The sequence below is a fragment of the Silene latifolia genome, chromosome Y, assembly GCF_048544455.1.
Source record: "Silene latifolia isolate original U9 population chromosome Y, ASM4854445v1, whole genome shotgun sequence".
NCBI classification, from domain to species: Eukaryota; Viridiplantae; Streptophyta; class Magnoliopsida; order Caryophyllales; family Caryophyllaceae; genus Silene; species Silene latifolia.
Genome location: NC_133538.1, coordinates 93,140,131 through 93,159,490, shown reverse-complemented (window position 1 = coordinate 93,159,490; position 19,360 = coordinate 93,140,131). Strand labels below are relative to the sequence as shown.

Genomic DNA, 19,360 nt, shown 5'->3' with positions numbered 1-19,360 from the left:
CACCGGCAGAGGATTTATGCCAAGGTGAACAATGTCAAATTAGGTGAAGGTGTACTCTCTGCCGGGTGGCCGGCTGCCGGTCCACCGGCAGGGGATACAAGCTAAAGAGAACAAGGTCAAAAATATTCAATGTATATTCTCTGCCGGGTGGTGTTTCACGGTCCACGTCCACCGCAGAGGATCCAAGCTATAGTCAATTAACTTCCACATTTCACTTTGTGTATTCTCTCCGGTTGACGCTGCCGCCCACCCATAGGGATACACCCTTTTATAAAAGACACCAAAATCTCATGCACGCAGGTTGCCGGTTGGGTAGGCGGCTGCCGCCCACCGGCAGGGGATTACAAAGTCTAAATTCTCCACTTTTATAAGTCGAAATGCATGGACTCGCTGCCGGTTGGGTAGGCGGCTGCCGGCCCACCGGCAGAGGATCACTGTTCGCGAGAATGCATCAAACACTCATCTAAAGTCTTCCAAATTCAACCATCTTTCATTTAATCATTTCATACTTCTCCAATATGATGAATACTCATAAAATTACCACTTTTAAGATGTAATTAACATATGGGGTTGTTCATTAATCATTAAAATGAAGTTTAATCATGTAATTATGAGAGGATTCCTTTAAGACAATCTCATATTTCACCATATTAGAACAAGGCATGAAATTACTCATTAAACATGTGAGAATTATCATACAAGTATTCTACACCACACCAAATCACCAAAGGGCATGAAAGACATCAAATTTAACATCCAAGTGAGACTAATACTACACAATTCACACAATTTTAACATAAAAGTCGAGTAACCCATCACCGTTACCTTTTTGCACTTCAATCTTCTAAAGACTCGTCAATGATGTAGCTATCCTCCTCCGGGTTGTCCAAGTTCTCCCTAAACACAAAAATAAAGGTATTAAGTCAAGAATCCACATCCTTGTAAGATGAGAATTTGGAAATAGAGGAAAAGATGGCAACTTTCTTACTTAGAAAGAAGGGAAATGAGAAAAGGAAGAGAATGGCGCGACAAGGAACGAGATTGGTGAAGAATTGAGTGAGATATGGTGATTTTAGGGTTAGTGAGGGAAGGTTCAACAATGGTGGGGTGGTTGTTGGGAAATTTCAGAAATTACAAGTGAGGGAGATGAAGTTGTGAGGGTTTAGTTGAGGTTTTGTGTAGAGAAAAGAGGGGAAAAAGGCCCATGAGTCAAGTTAAGCCCAATAACTCAAAATGAGTCGGTATCCACTAGAATTTTCGTCCCAAGTCTACTATAACTCGAGTCGGATAATAATATTATTAAAATCTACACTATTATTACCGTTACACGGCTACGGCTATATTTTATGAAAATAAGCTTTAAATAATAATTATTTAATAAAAATTACTTAAAAGTTTATTTAAAAATATAAGGAAAGCGCGGGGTGTTACAGTAGATGCTTCCGACGTGCTCCCCTTTGAGGAAGTTGGGGTGGAATTATCTTGCCCCCACCTTTTATAATCTCCTCCTGGACGGAATCTACTGTTTCCCGTAGAACGAGTTTTGGCTTGCAACGTGTTTCCTCCAAATCTGGGTTTACCCCCGCTTGCTGCTGTTAATACCTTCTTCTGCGCAGTTTCACGCTCAGTATAACAATCGACTAGTCTCTCAGCCGCGGTCATTGCAGCGGAGAGGGACTCGGGTCTCTGTCGCATGATCTCTCGTTGAGCCCACTCTTTCAAACCATCAACGAACTGGAACACACGATCCTTCTCGATCATATCAGTTATCTCCAGCATACACGTTGAGTAGGCTTTCACGTACTCCCGGATAGAACCCGTATGCTTCAAGCTCTTGAGTTTCCTTCGAGCTAGGAAGTCGGTATTCTCCAGATAGAATTGTTCCTTGAAGAGTCGTTTGAAATCGTCCCATGACTCTAACACTACGCTCCCTACCTAAATCTCGGCGTATTTGGAGCGCCACCATTGTTTGGCATAATCGATTAAATACAAGCTCGCGGTAGTGACTTTCAGTGTCTCGTCGAGCACACTCACTCGGAAGAATTGCTCCATGTCGAAGAGGAAGTTATTGACTTCTTTCGAGTCTCTCGACCCACTATACTTGTGAGGTGCAGGCGGCTTCACCTTGGGAGTCCCACCGAAATTCCCGTCTGCGGCCATTTTCATCAATGTATTACATATGTTCTCGAGCTGTCCGAGTATCTCGTGGATATAGCCCATCTCTTCCGCGAACTCACGCGGGATCAATGCCTCTACGGCGTCAAAGCGAGCCTCATTCCCCTTTATCGTCTCGTTTACGGCTTCTAGGCGAGCCTCATGCCCCTTTACCGTCTCATCTACGGCGGGGTGAATGGCCTCGAGACTCACCACGAGTCCTTCCAGATAAGGAAGTTTCTCCTCAAGTAGTTTCTCTAAGGCCGACACCCGGGCCCTAGTTTCTCCTTTATTCCCACTCGATTCTGCGGTCTTTCCCGTCATCGTATGCAGTAGCTCGTCGTGAAGACCGAGCTCTGATACCAAGTATCACGGTCCGGAACTTTGAGCCGGAACGTGGCGCGCACCCTTGTCTATCACACGACAAGAATGCAAGCGAGAGTGTCAAGCACTAGTGAAGGATCACTAGTGCATTCGTAATCGGTCTCGGTTGGCGTGTGTCGTGAATCCTATTCACGATTATCAAGTCCGGCACACGAAAGCAATAAAAGTAAGCAATACGATTATTGGAAGAAAGAAACAAGCAATATCAAACTTTTGGATGAGAAGCGGTTTTTGATTGACTAGCACCTCTCATAGAGGCAAATTTGATAGTTTGGTCCTGATAGCAGGATACATTGATTGTGCAGAATAGCGATTCATTTTCTAAACACCTAAAAACGTATCTTAAACTAAAAACGAAACTCCAAGATTCGACACGCATGAAGTAGTCTTTGAGTACTAAATGAAACTAAAAACATAAATGAAAATACATGAGTAGAAATAAGAAATCTAAGGGCTCGAATTGGAAGGACCGCTAGCGCAATTTTTAGGGATTGTGTGCTACAACTGCGGCTCCTTACACCGTGGATACCAAGCCAAGAAATGGTGATGTTGATATGGCAGAGAAGTCCTCTGCTGTGGACCCTACTCGCTGATATCCATCACTTATGCTTCACTGATATCAAATTAATGGAAGAAATCGATGAAACTGTAGCATAGAAAGATTAGTGAAGTTAGGGAGGGGCAAATCCAGAAAAAGTCATTATCAGTCTGTCTTGTGTTTTCTCTTTGTTGTCAAATGTCAATCGAGTTGTAATGTTATCCATGCCATGCTACGTCTCTAATCTTTGTATATAAATAACTTCAATCTATCTATCTATATTTTCCTTGATTAATACCTTGAATCATCCATTGTTTTACTAAGGGGGTTTATAAGCATGTAGCGATTAGGTTCGGTGTCTCGCCTCCATTTGGGCGACCAGCTACATGCCTACATATGATGAATGCATGATATGTAATGCAATGCAGATGAGCTCATGATTCCCTAAACTCTCGTTTATCCCGCCAATCCATGGCCCAGGGTATTCATCATCCTAGAATAAGTCTGAGGTATTCATCATCCTAGAACGAGTTTGAGGTATCCAATGCAAATGCCATGCCAATGAGAAACAACCAATAACATGCCAATGTAAAATAACCAACAATAACAATCATCCAATAACCAATAACCAATAACCAATAACCAATAACCAATAACCAATAACCAATAACCAATAACCAATAACCAATAACCAATAACAATAACCAATAACCAATAACCAATAACCAATAACCAATGCTAAATAAACCGTCCTCCACAGTCTACTCATCCAATGCCAAATAATTCACACAAACTCGCAATTACTCACAATAATGCAACAATGAGCAATAATAGTAAGGCCAGTTGAGTAGTTATCCTACCTTGATAGCAATTCCAATCAATTAAAACAAGCAAGTAAAATCAAAAGTGCTCCTCAACAAATCCGTTACCTAAATAAGATAATCAATTCACATAATTACTAACTAATCTAATTAAAAGACAATATGTAAATAATTATGTAAAACCCGTCTTAAAAGTTCACCCAAAACCCCCACATACACACGGCTTCCACCATGTGCTAAACAACCCAGAAACAACCGTCCAAACCATGGCAACCACTAGCCCACATTACTACTGTGGGCAACCACCACACCGTCCCCTGCCATAGGGGCCACGGCCTTGACCAGCCACCATAACAACTCCCATACTCGGTCAGCAGCCCTAACGCCAACAACAATAAACAACTCGCCTAAAACCCTTGCAACACACTCGATTTAATCAACCAAAAACACAACCCAACCATCACCGTGGTCACCCCTGTCCAACGGTGGTCACCTCTTGCAACAGCCCTCGAGGCCACGGCTAAGTCAGTCCCCAATTACCCCTGATTAGGCCTTACACGAATGGGTAAAATCCCTTGCTAAAGCACGATCCACAACCAACATAAACCCAATGTAAACCCTCGGTCAAACCCATCCTCGCCGGTTGGTCAAGTCCGCCTGGTCAAGATGGTCACACGGTGGTCAAGGTAGTGGGTGGGTCAACGGTGTAATTTAATTTAAAGACGGATTAGTTATAAGACGGTTTTATAAAACTTTCCTTTGAGACAAATAAAGATGATAAGGCTCCCTTGAGTTTCTCCCTTCTAATTCTCTCTCTCTCACTCACACACACACACACACACTCTCTCTCTCTCTCTCTCTCTCATTGGTGAGTTGTGAATTTTATGTGGAAAAGTGAGATGTAGTGAGGATTGGTCATATTTATATAGTATAGGATGGTAGGTGGGAAGCTTCTAGGAAGTTCCCTTTTATTATTATTATTATTATTTTTATTTTTATTTTTATTTATTATTTTTATTTATTATTTTTATTTATATTTTATTTTATTATTTTTGCAAGAAAGTTATACTCATCTATATTCATCCATAAACGGAAATTAAATGAGAAAGCTCTTACAAAATGCAAAACACCAACAAGTAACAACTAAGAGATCGAAAACAAACTATTCTATTTTATTTGCTTGCAATCCAACATCTAATGTGTGAAATACTACTAACTGAAAGTCGAGTTTTTAAGACCCATTGAAGCTGAGTTGCAATGAGTTCAGGACTCTTAGTTCGACCATTGAAGATACGATTGTTCCTTTCCTCCTAAATAGCGAAAACCAAGCCAGCCAAGCAACTGGAAATAAGAGCAAGCTTCCAGCTAGGCAAGTGTTTCTGGATCAAGAGCCTGTATAACCAGTCCTTCAAATCAAGGGCAGACCAGAAGCTGTGGAAACCTAACCATTGCAGCATCAGTCTACGAACATGCTGAGAGAACTGGCAGCGAAAAAATAAGCGCCTATAAGACGCAAGAGCACCCTTACACAAGAAGCAGTAGTTGACTAGGGTGTAACCACGAGCACTAATCTTGTCAATAGTAGATAGCACTTTCAAAGTGGCTTGAAAAATACATATTCTATGCTTTGGAAGGATCATAGAGTGGGACAAAACTCTAGTCCAACCAAGTTTACGTTGTTTTGTCCTGAAAATATCATAAGCTTTCGTGACAACAAAGTGACCCTTCAAAACACACGAATTAAGAACAGCCTGAGCAGCAGTCTGATCTCCTGCAATATCAAGTAAACAGTCTCTAACTTTAAGGATGGCTCTCCAGCTTTCAGCATGATGAGGCTTACATTGGACAGTCCAGATTGAGGCCTCCAGCATGTTATAGTCCCTAGTCCACTGATCCCAAATACCCTCTCTACCTTAGGTTTATAACCAAATCCATCTGCATAGTACTGCTTTATTCCAACTCAGAAGTTCTTTGGTGTTAAAACCACCTTCATTCCATGGTAAACAAATAGACTGCCAACTGTGGAAAATCATTTTACGTTTCCCGATAGGAATTCCCCAGAAGTAGTCCTTACAAAGTTTATTGACCATCTTAGCAACAACTATAGGTAAAAGAAGAGCTGAACACCAGTAGTTTTCAAGACCAAACAATACTGAATTTATGAGCTGAAGTTTACCTGCATAGGAGAAGAGATTACCAGTCCAGTGATGATGAATAGCAGCCTGGATCTTGTCCATCATAGCTTTAAACATATCAGGAGCCAATCTCCCAGGATTTAAAGTAACCCCCTGTAACAACCCAGATTTTCAGGACATTATTAAATATAAGTCCAAAATAGGAAACAACGGAAGATAAATACATATCCGAGTCACTACTATTTTCAACTAACTTCAATTAAATGAATAATGTTAAATATTACAACAAGTTATAACAAATTACAAATTTCTAAATCCCATCTTCAGCTTGGTAAGTCTGGCGAATGGTCCGTCTTCACGAATCTGACAAATCTGACGTTTTTAAAAGTTTTAAAAGTTTTATAAGAAAAACAACAAACTTCAGGTGGGTAGATTAACTTCTTTAAACAATTAAAACATAACATATACACACATTATTGGCATGTGTAACATAATCATATATCCATACCTTTAATCCATTATTTTTCGAGAAAACAAATCAGTTCTTCAATGCTGTATTATATATTTTAGTAACATTTTATCACGATATACCGGCCAATTACCGTACACATTCCGATTATATGACCAATAACCGAAACTTGTACGATAATCGTATACCGCCAATCACACCGATGCCAGGGGGATTACATTATTACCCCTGTTTACCGTGGTGACATAAACACGTTTAAAATTAAATTCGTCCACTCATCTCCAGGGTCGAATGCCGGTACGTTGCGTTATTACCCGTACCACGGACTAAACACCACCCGGCTATTATCCCCTAAGCCTAACCAAATATAGACCTTAGGGAACCCGGATGCGATCCACCTAACACGTACGAGACTGATCAGGTCCCCACCTAAAGCATGGCCACACTCCCGCCTACTCTCGAGTCTAAGGATAGGTCACCAAAGACTTCGTACGCAACAGACGGTTTTATACGGTTAAGCTAATTGCTATTCTTCCATGTCATTACGTACACAATAGTAACAACATGTTTTCCCGCTCAATGAGCTTTCGAATTCAATCCTAAAAATGCCCAATAAAACATGAAATGTTTCGAAATTCATTCTTAAAACGTTGTGTTAACTCCAAATTTCCTAAATTTCTTTCCTCGATAAAGTATTGTTGAAACCACATAACACGTGTTTAAACAATAACAATAGTTTCCTTATTGGGTATGTCCCTATTTATAAGTCGGGATTCAGCTGTCGAACCTGGTTAATAATGCAAGCGAATAACTCTATCATTAAACCAAGTTTAATCAATTCAACTAAGGGAGAGTCTTAGACCCTTGGTAATTAAATGATTGTAAGAATCGTTTTCTAGTTCAGTTTTTATTAGGCTTGTTTTATACCAGTGATTTATTTTTATTTTTTAACAAAATAATCCAAGTTGAGAAAATTTGATCAAAGTGGCAAGTGACTTGTTTTATAAGTCCATTTTGGTACTACTTTCATATTAGACTCGAATGAGAAATAAAAGATTAAAGATTTCAGTTTTAAATAAGATTTTAATTGACTAAAAATATGATAAACCTTTGAAAATTTGACTCTAAAATCTCATTTGAATGAAATACTAGACTACCAATTAATTAAATTTGAAATGACACTCTTTTAAACAATTTGTTCAAAGTGACAACAAATGACTAATACAATAAATCAATTCTGAATTCAACACTCATCATATTTGTCAACTTAACCCGGACTAACGATATATCGTGAGTCGGGCCTAAGCGATTGCCAAGGTTCTAAAATTTTAATTCCGGCATAGAAATAAACTAGGTCCTTAAATTATTACATTTTTGGGGGTATCCAAGGTTAAGTCTCGCAAATAATAAATAAATTACATTTCTGCTTGAACAAATAAATAATGAATTGAATATTTAAATTATAAGACTTCTAAATTATAGATACATACCACGAAATAAACACAAAATAGCAATGTTATAAAAAAAAATACAACTCCATTATCAATTAAATTGAGTCAAACTTTGTAAAAATCAAAACCCACTTTTTCCAAAACTACTCGCTCAACTCCATTCATAGCCAAAACACAATTTTTCAAATTCTTAATTCATGGATAAACTTATGTGATAAATTATACTAGTATATATAATATGAAATTAGACTAAGATTTTGATGAAAATCCACCCTCCTATTTTTAGACCAATCAGTCTACACTCAACAGCATCAAACTTTGTACCACCATAATTTATACTACAACCGTAATATGCCATTATTAGTGCTAAGCTAGTTTATAAAACTCGTTTATAAAACAAAAGATTTAAAAGTGAAATATTTGTAAACCAACCAATTAATGGTCTTAGACCATTCGTCATACACCCAACCATCCAAATCCAATTTTCATCTTTAAGTCATATTCTTTATGACAATTTCTAATAATGCAAAATTACACCCACACAATCAATATAAAATTAAAATCATTCACATGCAACTAATTTAAATCAATTACCTTTGACATGCAAACAATTATTCAATCATATTAATCCTCATGCAAATAATAAAAATAAAAATGTTGTAACGGAGGCGTCCCGTTACCCAATAGTTAGTTGATTAGGGTGATAAGAACAAAATAATAGCGAATAACAAATAAAGTGACACACCGATATACGTGGTTCACCAGTAAAATAACTGGCTACGTCCACCCTGGAGGAGAGCAAATTCACTATTGTGGAGATAATGGTACAACAGCAGACCGGTATACACGTGCTCAATATGAGCCAAAAGTATACTCTATTCTACCAACAAAATAGTAATCTCAAAGAGACAAAAGAGACTACCCAAACGAGATGAAGGACAAACGATCTTGAGATCAGCAAGATCCAAACAGACTCCTTCGATCTCCAAATTCAGACGAACGCCAATCTACTTGAGCCCGGAACAAACTGAAGCTTCCTCTCCGGAGGGAACCTCACAAATCGACTCTCATAAGATTGTGCTCATAAATACTATCTCCACCTCCTTAATTTAACCTAGACTAATATTAGGGCCTTTATATAGATTTATTCCACCCTAAATAAAAGATCTAATCTAATTAGGAAACAAAGACAATTAGGAAATTAATTAATTAATTTCCTAAACAAACTAAACCTATGCAAAATTACGTAGAAGACTCCTAACTTGTATAACTAGGAAACACACGTGGGACCCACACCCACTAACTTCCAAATCATGTAACAAACCCCGCATGTATACACGTAGTCAAAATTACGTGCGACCTGTGGCGTTAAATGCGTGACTTGCACTAGTTACAAATAGTTACGGAGTCTTTCTATATCTTGCTTTAGCATAGTCCGTCTTCGACACAAATTCAAGGCACAAATTCCTAACAATCTCCACCTTGACTTGAATTATCCAAAAACGAACCAAACCCAAATCAGCTTCAATAGAGTCGATCCTCAAGTCACTACCTGTCCCGATAGTCTCCACTGACTTTAACACAACTCACAAAACGGACAAACAAACCAAGTGTGCAACAAATGTGACCAATATACGAAGTACCCAATGTAGTAAGCTGAAAACTACCAATTGTACAAAGTATCCAACATATCTTCATACCAATAGGAAGACCAAACGTAGCAAACTCCAAAGAGGGCAAAAGCTACCAAACGCCAACACAAATATATGAGATACCCAATGTCACTAATGATGGAACGGTGTACTAAAAACAAACACACACTAGATTCCAAAACAAAATCTCCTCCAAACTTCATGACCAAATGTACCGTCGTACCAAATTGCCCCATAAAAGAACACAAATGCCACGAACAAACAAATGTCTCACTTGAGTATACTAGGTGTCATGACCACCACAAAAAAATGCCTACACCAAGGCAACAAAACTCAAGTCGAAACCAAAACAAAACAAACATTCTAAGTGAGCACAAATTACCTCCATCAAGGTACAAATTGTTAGACAAGATACTCCAACCCAAAGCTCCAAAGAATAAACTCCCGTCGAAGTTTCAGATGACCCCTTACGATATCCCAACGGCTCTTTTTCAAGAACCCAAATAGTTCCACCTGGAACTCAAATTGCCTCACTGAGACGCAAAAACAACTGTAAGTTTGTCTTGAAGGATCCATTAGCTTGACCTGTATAGTAGCAAACTCCACCTTACCGTCAACACTACCATCCTTACACAAACTCACCAAACCCAAAAGTATGTCAACTTTCAAAATATTCGCTCCCAAAATCTTTCCACCCATATGTCAACAAACCCAAAATAACTCCTAAAAGACAATTACAGCGGAAGCAGATCCCAAATCAGAACTCTAGCTCTGATACCAATTGTTGTAACGGAGGCGTCCCGTTACCCAATAGTTAGTTGATTAGGGTGATAAGAACAAAATAATAGCGAATAACAAATAAAGTGACACACCGATATACGTGGTTCACCAGTAAAATAACTGGCTACGTCCACCCTGAAGGAGAGCAAATTCACTATTGTGGAGATAATGGTACAACAGCAGACCGGTATACACGTGCTCAATATGAGCCAAAAGTATACTCTATTCTACCAACAAAATAGTAATCTCAAAGAGACAAAAGAGACTACCCAAACGAGATGAAGGACAAACGATCTTGAGATCAGCAAGATCCAAACAGACTCCTTCGATCTCCAAATTCAGACGAACGCCAATCTACTTGAGCCCGGAACAAACTGAAGCTTCCTCTCCGGAGGGAACCTCACAAATCGACTCTCATAAGATTGTGCTCACAAATACTATCTCCACCTCCTTAATTTAACCTAGACTAATATTAGAGCCTTTATATAGATTTATTCCACCCTAAATAAAAGATCTAATCTAATTAGGAAACAAAGACAATTAGGAAATTAATTAATTAATTTCCTAAACAAACTAAACCTATGCAAAATTACGTAGAAGACTCCTAACTTGTATAACTAGGAAACACACGTGGGACCCACACCCACTAACTTCCAAATCATGTAACAAACCCCGCATGTATACACGTAGTCAGAATTACGTGCGACCTGTGGCATTAAATGCGTGACTTGCACTAGTTACAAATAGTTACGGAGTCTTTCTATATCTTGCTTTAGCATAGTCCGTCTTCGACACAAATTCAAGGCACAAATTCCTAACAAAAAAAATGTTAATTTACCCACTTCTTAGGAAGGGATTCGATATTCTTGATCAATTTTAGTCTTGAGACGGTTCCGTCGAGTCCGATCCGTCAATCGGCTTCCTTCTCTTTCGTACGGCACAAATAAGACCACTATAACAATAGATTTTCAATTACACCACTAATACTAGTAGCTTAAAACAATTTTTTTTTTATGAATTTTAAAATAAATGTTGTTTTAAACCAAGATTTACATAATAATTGATGTGTACGTTAGCGTAACTCATACGAAAAATAGAAAATCTAAAGAAAATGAAATTTAAAATAAGGACTAGTAACAATACCTTTGTTTGATAATAAGATGATGAAGATAAGCACACCATTGAATAAAAGAAGCAATTGAAACTGAAATTTGTGGCTACAAATATCGTTTAATGAGACGAGTAGCAATTGGAATTGAAATATAGGCTACTACTTAATCTCTATATAACAAGCATAAGGAGATTTGATGGAGCTTCTTCATTCTTTTTCTTGATTTTCATTAATGGATAGGAGAAGAAGTATGAAAGGGTCCTTCTTGAGTTTACTAGGAAAGATCACATATAAAGATGAAAAGATGGGTTTTCATTTGTCTTTAGAGAAATGGAAAGATAGTATAAGGGAGTAAATGAGGATTAGTAAATGAGATTAATTTGGTCACCTAAGGGGCTTCTACAAAAGACGTGTGGAACATGGCTATGAGCCCAAATGTCCACTCTTCAGATTTACGAATATTTCAAATGACTAATTTTCGGTATTAACTGTCCGACAAATGTATTTTTGAAATTGAAATTATTTAAATAGAAAATTTAGTTGAAGTAGTTGTTTTATAATACTAATATAGTGTAATCGTACAAGTAAGACTCGATTACATTCATAATACTAATGGTGCAATTACTATCCTTAAAAGTATATTAGTAAAATATTATTCTGAAATGGTCCCAGGTTATAATTTTCATAATATAAAGTCGAGTTAGAAACATGGAGCGTGACCCTTGCTCTATCGGCTTATCTTGTCCACTTGGTCTCAGAATTTAACTACGACCCCTACTGTTAAGTTTTACGGTTATACCACTGATTCTTATCTTCCAAACATATATAAGAACGGGAGATAAAAAAATAACTAGAAATATGTACGTTGTAAATTGGAATGAATCGGCTAACAAAATTAACTAAAATTATAATGAATTTTTAGAGAGGTGGATTGAAATTGAAAAATTGAAATTGTGAAATTTTGCCCATTCAGCGAAAGGGGGTCTGGTAGTTTTTAAAATCTAGCAAAATATAACTTAAAATGAGAAGAAATTATAAAAGAATGGTAAAAATACGGGGTGTTACACCCCCAAATACCTAAAAGGGAAGTTCTCCTCAGAATACCCAGTGAGGTCCCCAATTTGCCTCCTAACAACTTCATCAACTTGACCATAATAAATCCTAGTCTTAGCTGGATTAGCGTGCATACCTGAGATGTTAGCAAAATCATCAAGACAGTGAGCTACAACAACAACAGATGGAACATCCCCTCTCATGAATACCATGAGATCATCAGCAAAAACCAGATGGTTTAATCTGAGTTTAGCACACTTAGGATGAGAGGATACCTGAGGAAGGAGATGGATTCCTCTAAGTTGCCTAGATAGAACTTCCATACTAAGAACAAATATATATGGGGAGAGAGGATCCCCTTGCCTAACCCCAGACCTACCAGGGAAGAAACCACTGAGATTTCCATTAACCTTTAAAGAGAACCAGGTAGAAGTAATACATCCAATGATCCACTTGACAAATTGAGTAGGGAAGCCCAAACCATGCAGCATTTGCCTTATGAAGTCCCACTGAAGAGAGTCAAAGGCCTTTCTAATATCAACTTTAATTAAACACCTAGAAGATATTAAGCCTCGATTATAGCCCTTAATAAGATTTTGAGACATCGTTATGTTTTCAAAAATATTACGACCCTTGATGAAAGCAGCTTGCTCATTCCCCACCAAATCAGGAAGAACCAGCTGAACCTTATTAGCTAAAATCTTACTAATAGTCTTGTACACCACAGAACAACATGCTATAGGCCTAAAATCGTGAACAGTAAGAGGCACCTCTTTCTTGGGGACTAAAGCAAGAAGAGTAGTGTTTACCTTCCTCATCATTCTCCCTTTCCCGAAGTACTTCTCAACTACAAGACAAAAAGCATCCTCAATAATGTCCCAAGAATTCTTGAAAAAGCCAGAAGAGAAACCATCCTGCCTAGGGCTTTTGTTAGAGGAGATACTAAACAAAGCCTTCTTGATCTCATTCCTGGTAATGGGAGCTATTGTTGGAATATGTGTCCTCCGACAATAATGCGATCACAACTGTTGATCATGATGATTACATGTTTAAATCTCGTTTTAAGAATACATGTGGGATGTAATATTTTACAGTCAACTGGTCCACACATATCGGTAATGATTGGCTGATTAGAGTTTAACATTACTGTCGTGCGATGGTGGTGATCAGTTGATCCTCTTAGGTCATACCTATAGGAAAATACTCTTAATTGATTATTTAATTAATCGTTTGCCGATACGAGTTAATTAAATTGCTTAAAATTGACGGGTGATTTGTGACTTAAGTTTACGTGTCTTTTTGTAATTTTATTAAATGAGGTACGGTCTTAGTAATCGAATTGTTTTATTACTTGGATAAAATTATTGATTACGAAACAATTGATATTGAATTAAGATTGAATGAATGATTTATTATAAATACAATATGTTGTGTGTATCACCCCCATACTCCAAGTGCCTTACCAGGACCACTCAGGTATGAAGACATTACCATCTCGGTTACCCGAGGCAATGATAATCAAACAACAATAAAGAAACAACGTTTATTATAAATAATTTAGTGAATAAATACAATCCTCAAACCAAACCAAAAGCACGATACATTATTTCAAACTGACTGTCTAACTGAAATGTAAATAAACTAAAGGCTACAGCGGAAGACTCCTATCATCATGTCGTGGCATCCCAGCTATCCCAGTACTCATCTCAATACCTGCTCAATATCTGCTCACCATCCCCGAATGGATCACCGCAGTTTACAAAACAACACCGGGTCGTACTAATCACACAATCAATATGTATAACAATAATAAGATAAGCAGACGACTTAACTGTCACACACAGACCAACCAATTCCCATCATCTCAATCCCGATCGTCCACTTTGGACCACCGCCGATGGGGGACCGCAGCCGTACCCACCAAATCCCCGCTCCACATAGTGAGCGATAACCCTGTCCATTAATGTGCACATCCCCTTCCGTGGCGGGTTCCACGAAGGGCAAAACTAGGGCGTGAAGTCACTCCCGCAAGTGACCCCACTCAGCCGAGAACGCATCTCGAGAACCATCAACAACAATCACAACCACAAACACAGTACAATCATTATATCAAACAACCAAATACAACACATCACCAATATCCCATTATGGGACTAATACTGAGTAGGAAATCCTACCTGGAAAGCACAACAGTCAGACGGTATCAACAGCTGTATCAAAAAGCCTCTTCTACGAACCCTCCTCCTATCATATAACACATAGAGGCTACACATCACATACTACACACAAAAACCCCCAATCTCTAAATTAGGGTTTAACCAAATCAAGGGAAAAACAATAAAAGGGTACATAGATCTTACCCTCGACGCAAGGAACTCAACGATACGAATAACGACAAGAAGACCGTCGAACTCGGGAATTGCTAAGAATGCGATTAGGAAGATGAACTTGTTGCTTTCTCTCTTAAAAAGGGTTTTAGGTTTTGTAAAAGTGATTTAAAACAATGACGACGATACTTAAATACCTTAATCGCATAATTAACAAAACCCGAGAAAACTCCCAGTAAAAGCAGGACACTCGATCGAGTACCCAAGGTACTCGATCGAGTACCCCTTACTCGATCGAGTACCCCTTACTCGATCGAGTACCCAACAGGTCAGAAACTATTCTATTTCGCAACTTACCCTTACTCGACAGAGTAAGACCTACTCGATAGAGTACCCCAAGACTTATAAATACGGAGTATTACAGTCTTCCCTCCTTAAAAGGAACTTCGTCCCCGAAGTTCAAACCACTACTAAACAAAGGTACTCCCACATGATACTAACCCAACTCATCCCGACAAACATACCGACACTACATATAAAAGGTGTATAAAACTCTTAAAACTGCTCGCGATCATCTCCTACCCCCCTAAAAGAAACAAGGTTACGTCCCCGTAACCATACATACCTGATCAAAAAGGAAAGGGTAACGCTCTTTCATAGCTTCCTCTGGCTCCCATGTAGCTTCCTCGGTCTCGTGGTCAGACCAAAGGATTTTGAGCAAAACTGTCTCACCACCCCTAGTCTTTCTAACCTTTCGGTCTAGAATCTGTTTAGGCACCTCAAGATATGATAAGGACTCATCTAGCTCTAAGCTCTCTGCCTCTAACACATGTGACGGGTCACTCACATACTTCCGCAGCTGCGATACATGAAACACATTATGCACTCTCTCTAACGCAGCTGGTAAAGCCAGACGATAAGCAACTTCCCCAACTCGCTCTAAGATCTCATAAGGCCCTATAAACTTCTGACTTAGCTTGCCTTTATTCCCAAATCTCATAACTCCACGCATAGGAGAAACTTTCAAAAGAACCTTGTCCCCAACTTGAAACTCTATATCCCGGCGATGTAGATCTGCATAACTCTTTTGCCTGTCCTGAGCTGCTCTCATCCTTTTCCTGATCATCTTAATCTGTTCCACCATCTCATGACCCATCTCTGGTCCTAAAACCACTGCCTCAGCACTGTCGTCCCAACAGATTGGACTCCTACATCTCCTCCCATACAAAGCCTCAAACGGTGCCATACCAATACTGGTGTGATAGCTGTTGTTGTAAGAAAACTCTATCAAGTCCAACCTCTGCTCCCAGCTACCACCAAAATCCATCACACAAGCTCGCAACATATCCTCAAGAGTCTTGATTGTTCTCTCGATCCGCCCATCTGTCGCAGGATGAAATCGTACTCATCTTCAAAGTTGTTCCCAACGATTCCTGCAACTCTTTCCAAAACCTCGATATAAACCTCGCATCTCTGTCAGACACTATGTCCTTAGGGACTCCATGTAACTTAAGCACGTTCTTTCGATAGGCCATAGCCAATTGTGCCTTAGTCCATGTATCTTTCATTGGAACAAAGTGAGCGACTTGGTCGACGATCCACTATCACCCAAATCATGTTGTTACCTTGTTGACTCTTAGGCAAACCCACAATGAAATCCATGGAAATGGATTCCCACTTCCACTCAGGCACCTCTAAAGACTGAATCTTACCTTGTGGTCGTCTCTGTTCCCCTTTAACTCTCTGGCATGTCAAACAACGCGAAACAAACTCAGCTGTCTCTTTCTTCATCCCAGGCCACCAAAACGTTTTCTTCAAATCCTTGTATAGCTTGTCTCCACCTGGATGAACTGAATATGGTGTGCATTGCGCCTCTGTCATGATCGTCTTTTTCAACTCCTCATCATTAGGAACACACCACCTACCATCAAACCTCAAACTACCATCTGTATGAATAGAAAAGCGGGACACTGTCCCTTTCTCTACTCCAGCTCTCCACTCCACTATCTTAGGATCCAAAGCCTGCTTATCCCGAATATCATCATAAAACTCCGGATGTCTTTGTCATATCACCCATGGCATCTCCTTTCGCATCATATGTATCCCAAAACTCGCTACCTCATCCCTCAGCCTCATCAAGGATAGAGAGAGTACATACGAGAATGTACACTCTTCCTACTCAAAGCATCAAGAACAACATTGGCCTTCCCTTCCTGGTAGATGATCTCCATGTCATAATCGCCAATCAGCTCCATCCACCTCCTCTGTTTCATGTTCAACTCCTTCTGCGTGAAGATGTACTTAAGACTCTTGTGATCAGAAAATACCTTAAAGATTGCTCCATAAAGGTAGTGTCTCCAAATCTTGAGAGCAAACACCACTGCACCCAATTCCAGATCATGAGTAGGGTAATTCTCCTCATAAGGCTTCAACTACCTAAAAGCATAGGCAATCACTTTACCATTCTGCATTAACACACATCCCAACCCATTCTTCGAGGCATCCGTATAAACCTCAATTCTCGCTCCCTTCAGCAATGCTAGGACAGGAGCGTGGTCAAACGCTCCTTTAATGTCCTGGAACGCCGTCTCACAACTCTCATCCCAACGAAACTGTTCTCTTTCCTCATCAACGCTGTCATCGGTCTAGCTATCTTGGAGAAATCTTTCACGAACCGTCCGTAGTATCCAGCTAAACCCAAGAAACTCCTAACCTCGGCAACATTCTTTGGTGCTTCCCACTTTGTCATCGCCTCAAGATTCGCCGGATCCACGGCTACCCCATCTTTAGAGATCACATGCCCCTTAAAAGCAACTTTCTCTAACAGAACTCACACTTGGACAGCTTAGCATACAACTCATGATCCCTCAAAGTCCGCAACACGATCCTCAGATGCTCCTCATGCTCCTCCTTAGTCTTAGAGTAGACTAAGATATCATCGATAAACACCACTACAAACCGGTCCAAGAACTGTCTGAAGATTCTATTCATCAAATCCATAAACACCGCCGGCGCATTAGACAACCCAAACGGCATCACCACATACTCATAATGGCCATACCTCGACGTGAAAGCATTTGTCTTTGGCATGTCTACCTCTCTAATCTTCACCGATGGTACCCGACCTCAAATCAATCTTAGAAAAGATGTTGCACCACTCAACCGATCAAACAGGTCATCTATCCTTGGCAAAGGATACTTGTTCTTTATCGTCACACGGTTGAGCTCCCTATAATCTATGCATAACCTCAAACTCCCATCTTTCTTCTTCACGAAAAGAACGGGTGCTCCCCACGGCGATACACTTGGTCGATGTATCCCTTCTCTATCGATCATCCAACGCTTTCTAAGCTCCTCCATCTCCTTAGGACCCATACGATACGGTGCCTTAGAGATCGGCCCCCCCGTCCCGGCTTCAACTCGACGGTGAAATCTATCTCCCTCTTCGGTGGCAACCCCGAATCTCCTCTGGAAAAAACATCTCGCAAACTCTCCACCCATGGTATCTCATCAACTGCGTCGGAATCTCTATCCGGTCATCTCTCACATGGCACAGGATCAAAGGATATCCCTTCCTCAGATAAGATTTCAAGGTAACAGCTGCAATCAACTTAACTTTGGGTTTGACTAGAAACCCACGATAAGACATACTAACACCCTTTGGACCTCTTAAGGACACTTTCTTTTGATGACAGTCTATCTTAGCTTTATACTTTCCTAACCAATCCATCCCAACTATCATCTCAAAACCGTTAAAAGGAAACTCTAGCAAGTCTACAGGGAAATCAACTTGCCCAACTATCAAAGATACATCTCTAAAATACCTCCCACACGATACAGACTCACCCGAAGGTATGAAAACTTGCTCACTAACAGATTCATATACTCTCAAACCCAACTGTTTAACATGACTCGAAGACACAAACGACTGAGAAGCCCCCGAATCGAACAAAACAAAGGTAGGAATACCATTAACAAGGAATGTCTGGGGTGATAACATGCGCATCTTCCTCATTTGCTTTCTTCTCCATCATGAATAACTTGCCATCGGTCTTACGCCCACCTCCCTGGACAAGATCTTGGCCGATGCGGTCGGCTTAGCACCGACCCTTGATTGTTGTTGTTGTTCGTCGGTGTTTTTCGATAAAATTACCGCCGTTGCGGTTGCCTCCACTCGGTAACCCCGACTTCCCGGTTTGGCCATGATCCAGTAGGTCTGTTGCTCGCGAAGCTCTGTGCGGGTCTCGAAAGGATCTGGCGCACTCGTGCACTCATGTCTCTTGTGGCCTACACCACCACAACCATAGCAGTCACTCCCAACTATTACTCACACTTCCACGGCCACGCCCAAAGGAAGCCCCAAAGACTAAACCCAGGACCCGGAAGAAAATCCTTTAGATCGATTGTGGTTGCCTTTCTTGTGATTCGATTGGCCACCACCCTCGCTCTCGGACTTCCTCTCTTCTCGCGCCCGACCTCTCCCGA

At 39.9% G+C, this 19,360-nt stretch overlaps 1 long non-coding RNA gene across 1 annotated transcript; it reads right to left on the bottom strand.

Annotated features, from left to right (window-relative positions):
* Positions 1–2,873: 2,873 nt before the first annotated feature.
* Positions 2,874–11,809, bottom strand: LOC141634148 (uncharacterized). Its single transcript, XR_012538898.1, has 3 exons — positions 11,528–11,809; positions 6,074–6,185; positions 2,874–3,184 (listed from the first exon to the last, which is right to left on the bottom strand). It is a non-coding gene; the product is annotated as an uncharacterized LOC141634148 (long non-coding RNA).
* Between the last annotated feature and the right edge of the window lie 7,551 nt (positions 11,810–19,360).